The sequence below is a fragment of the Melanotaenia boesemani genome, chromosome 19, assembly GCF_017639745.1.
Source record: "Melanotaenia boesemani isolate fMelBoe1 chromosome 19, fMelBoe1.pri, whole genome shotgun sequence".
NCBI lineage: Eukaryota > Metazoa > Chordata > Actinopteri > Atheriniformes > Melanotaeniidae > Melanotaenia > Melanotaenia boesemani.
Window position 1 is genome coordinate 4,348,565 of NC_055700.1, and position 5,367 is coordinate 4,353,931.

Below are 5,367 nucleotides of genomic sequence, written 5' to 3' on the forward strand. Positions count from 1 at the left end.
GAGTAACAGACCTCGGAGTTCCCCGTCTTGTTGAATCAAAGCTCGATGGGACTCCCCGATTTATTATGGATTACAGTAAAGTAAATGCTGTAACAATTCCTAATGCCTGCCCTTTACCTCGAATAGAGGACTGTGTAGATCCAATTGGAATGGCTCAATATGTCAGTAAACTGGACCTACTAAAAGGGTTACTGGCAGGTCCCCCTTATGCTGGGCTCACACCAAACAATTTTCACAGTCACAGACTAAAAATGGAAGTCTTTAGGAAATCTTAGGAGTCTTAGTGGAGTCATAGCGCACTCTCGTCATCTTGATCGTTAGGTTGAAGCTGGTAATCTGCACTGTTTAGCGTCAGTCTTTCCCTAGTCTTGGGTCTGCAACAATATCAAACGTGTTTGATAGTGAGTGCAACATGAATAGTTCTTTGTTTTTTGTGTTGGCCCTATGATCAGTCCAAGATGTACCTGACCTATCTCCTGATAGCAGTTCAGCTAGGATCCAGCACATCCAGACAAGCCCTTTTTTGGCTTCAACTATACCGCCCTGGGTGCTATTTCAATTAGTTTGGGCAGCAACATAAGTCTGCAGTCTTTTTTTACAGGAGAACCTCAAGGGTCAGTGCTGAAAACCTTTGTCTTTGCAATGAACACCACCTTCTTGGGCCTGGTCATCCACTCACATGGCTTCTCGTGGGACTTCTGTGCAGATGATACCCAAATATACCTGTTAGATGACTTTATTAATAAAGTAAATTGTAAGAACAAATTATATAAGTTCCACATGAAGAAAATCTAGTAACTCCAGCCAGGCAGGTTTAAATAAAAAAGCTTGGGATTTAAAAAGTAAAGAAGAAAGACAATAATTACATTACAGAGCATGAACATGTAGTACATATGATACATATATATATATCCTGATATGGTAAATGGTAAATGGTCTGTACTTATATAACCCTTTTACCCAAAGCGCTTTACATGTGCATCACATTCACCCATTCAAGCACATATTCACACACTGATGGCGGAAGCTGCCATTTAGGGGCTCTGTGTCTTGCTCAGAGACACCTCAACATAAGCTCTCCGGGCTGGGATCAGACCAGAAACCCTTATAAATACCGAAGAAAGCCGATATAAACATGAAGCTACACTGAAGCTCATCACACCCCAGATGCAAGTGAAAAAAAACAGAAATATAGAAGTGATCATGTACAACACGTTCACTTATAGCAGCTGGAATGACTTAATGAGACACAAACTGAGTAGCTCAAACAGTTTATTTGTAGTAGCTATGAACAATTTTCATGGGTGAGGCAACCATGTGGAATTTTGAAGTTGAAGTTGCTGAGGGTCCTCTGATTTATGGGTACATTCCTTCCTTCCATATCTTCCAACATGGATCACAGAAAATCTGACTAAGAGTTTAAATTAAACACGCCATCAATAACCAACAAAGAATCTGTTGCCATTGGCACTGGGTTTTGGACATGACACAGTCAAATCTGTAGTTGGTGGGACAGCTTTGCCCATAATGCATTGAGGGGGTGACACATGTAGAGACATCACCTGAAACTGCACATACACTGAAGTAATAAGCTGAACTATAACTTCTACCCTGCTTGTTGTGGTGAACTTTAACATTTCCAGTTGAAGAAAGGAAGGAAAAAACTCAATTTATACAGAAAACTTTGTGCGTCCTTAAACTTTAAGGGAAGTAGTTTCTGTAGCTGTCATGATTATCAGACTGGAAGTGAATGTAGGAAATGATGACAGCTCCATCCAATCAGAGCCTGTTTTATAGTTAAAAAGATCTTTTTGTTTTTTCAATGCAGGATTGTCCTTTATAATTTCAAAATTGTCAAAATACAGTTAACTAAACTGAGGTTAAAGCAGCCGGTTATCAACTTTCCTTGTGGATCAAATGGCTGCGTGACGCTGACGTTCAGTAAAGAGAATTAATAGTCTGCTCTCTTGTTGCTTTGATCGACATGTGCCTGAAATCCTCTTGTTCTTCACTTTTCCGCTCACTATTAAAAGTCCTGAGGAGAAACTCTGAGGTTTATGTGGCTCTTTTATCTGCATGGCACACTGTCTCTATAGTGCTGCTGGATTTCAAGGCTCCGCCTCAAGAGAAAAGATAAGAGAGCATAGCTGATGGGTGTCAATGTGCCAAAGCACATCTCCAGGACAGTGTCAGCAGACAGCTAAAAATCTTTGTTGCATTTTTTACAGGCAGGCAGCAGAGGAGGCTGATTAAATGGCATCCAGCTCTCACATCTTTGTTCATCTGGTTTGTTGCCGGTTGTAACCAAAACTCAGCGATGCAGATATTTATCTAATAAATAATCCATAAATCATGAGGTGTGTTAAGGTGTTGTTTAGCTGGAAAAAATTTAAAATAAAACTTCAGGGTAACTTTTGCTATATTGGATTAGTGACTGCTGACAATCAGTCTGTCAAACTCCAGAAGTTTGCGAACAACACCACCCTCACTGGCCTCACCTCTGGTGGGAGTGAGTCAACCTACCTAGGGAGATTGATCATCTGGTGACCTGGTGCAGCAGTAACACTTGGAGCTTAATGCTGCAAGGACAGTGGGACAGATTCGATCCAATATTATCAGGCTCAGATATCAACTTCATTCATGGATCAGACATCAGGCCAATGATCTTCTGGGCTGTTTTTCTCACTTTCTGAAGAGCAGCTCTGTCAGCTGCAGAACAGTTTCCATACCAAGAGGTGATGGCATAGGTTAAAACACTTTCCACCGAGTAGTGATAGAAAGACTGTAGCAGGTTTGGAGGAAGATGGACTTTCTTTAGTGTTCTGAGGAAATAGAGCTTTTTTTTTTACAACAGCAGCTGTGTTCCCAGACCATTTAAAATCCTGATATTCTGATATTAACCCCCAAAAATTTAAAATGGGGCACCCTCTCCACCACCATGCCCTCCATCTCCAATGGCCAGAGGTTCCCCCTTTTCTGCCTGTAATCAATAACCAGTTCTTTGGTCTTTTTATGTTTAGGTCGGGGTTGTTAGAGGCTGTAGAGGAGGGGACTGAGTGCACACCCCTGTGGTGCTCCCATTTCAGGGTTGTGGAGGTGTGGGGACCAAGTCTCACAGTCTGTGTCCAATCACTGAGAAAATCCACCCTCAAATACACTTGCTCAGGCTAAGGTCCAGCATTTTTGTGATCAGCTTGCTGGGTTAAATTAAATTTAAAGCTGACCTCCAGTCCACAAAAAGCGTCCTAACATACGACCCTTTCTCCTCCAGGTGTGACAGTGCAGCATGCAGGGCAGTGTAAATTGCATCTTCTGTCAATCTGTTAGCATGTATGCATATTGGTGGGGGTCAAGAGAGAGGGGCATGGATTTTTCAAGGATCACCATGATGAGTCTTTCAAACCATTTGGAGTATACACGCATGTGTTTGGCTGTGCACACTGACTTTAAGTCTGCCATGACATTTCACTCTTCATCAGTCAATCATCACTTAGGCTATGAGGTTTTTCTCTCTGTAAAACCTGGGTCAGATGAACACAGCTTCAGTGTGCTGAATCATAGTAACACCATTACTACCGTCATTAATGGTAACAGTGTTGTATCTCTAGAAAGAGTAATGGTTTGATTACCCACTACTGGAAAAAGTAACAGTGCTTATTTTAACACCATTATTCCCATCACTGATAAACACACAAACATTGCCTGGCACGGGTACTAACGGTGCTGGTTACCTGACACGTCACATCCAGTAATCAATAGCTAGGTGCACAAGTCGGATAAGTAAGAAAAACACAGATAAGTAAGAAAAACACTGATATTATAAGTTTTGTCCTCATTTAGGCTCTTCCTTTGTCTTGCAAAATACATTAAACAACGTATACTTAATTTATTTAACTCACTGACCAATTCTTCGACTTCACTAACTTATTTGGCTATTTTGAAATTTAGACTGACAACAACCTCTGACCAGCTCTGTGGTCTCTGGTCAACTCTGCTGCAGCTTGGCAGCTTGCCTTGTGCAGCTTGTTCTTCTTTTATATCATTTTTTCTTCTTCTTCTTCTCTTTCTCTTGATTAAAAGTGGGTTGCAAGCCAGTGTAAATATATACTGCCTCCACTGTACCACACTGTGTTATATCAGGCCCTATAGCATTAATACAACTCACCAGCTTTGCATGTCACAATAAAATTTTTAGGTGAAAGGTGACATATGATGGATTGGCTGATGGCAGGTCATTTATTATAAATTACCAATAATGATTGCTCTTGTGAAAGGCCACTGGAAACCTGCCCACAAAAAAAAGCATAAAGAAAAGGGTACTTTTGGATCAAGAAGCAAAAGGGGCAGGAGCGCCAGCTACTTTGTTGGAGTGGAGTGCCTCAAAGCTGGAATATACCTTAAGATCACCTGGGATACAGGTAGAATCTTTTTTGTATAACTGCAATCACTCCCCCCTTCCTGAAAGTCTAGGTGAGTTTAAAAAAATCATATTGTGGAGGGCAAACTTCTAGGATGTGGCTGATTCATGAGGTTTCAACCAATTTTCAGGCAGAAATTAAAAAAAATCCATTAAAGCAGCAGATATATAATCATTTTAGAGATTTGTGAGATGGACCTCACATTTAACAGGGCCAGATTACACAAAGTGGCTGTTGGAGTTGGGGAACATCTATCCACAGGGGAACACTTCAAAATAATATGATTAGGAATACTCCTATTTCTACTAGTGAATTTAAGAGTTCTCTGACAATTACCAATAACTATCTCAAGCAGTGAGTAGCAAGGAGAAGGTGTAGATGTAGAGGGCGGACAGCAAGGTGCACAGGAGCTTTGTGGCAGGGATTGAGTCTTAGGATTTAAAACACCTACATGACAAGTACCTCATTGTCACTTCTGACAGACGGAGCTTCTTAGGTTTTGTTTTGGTCTCATATGTGAGACATTCCACCAGATGCTTTCTTTACACTTTCAAGTCTTTAACATTTTTTCCCTTAATATGTTGCTGCCATCAAACTTTTTATGTAGTCTTAACTCAAAATTTTTATGTAGTCTTAACTCAAAATTTTTATTTAGTCTTTGTGGCATATATATATATATATATATATATATATATACACACACACTTACATACATATATATATATGTGTGAAATATATGTGAAAACACAAAAGCTCCTGACCATGCATGGAGGGTTCCACCCCAAATCCAGCACCCTGATACTGGCGCAAGGAAGGAGACAGAGGACTAGTGAGTGTCAGAACCACTATCCAGGATGAAACATCCAACATCCTTGAATACATCAGGAAGACGTCCTCAATGGACGAAGTGCTCGGTGAATGTCTCAGGCAGTGGAAAACAGATCATGAG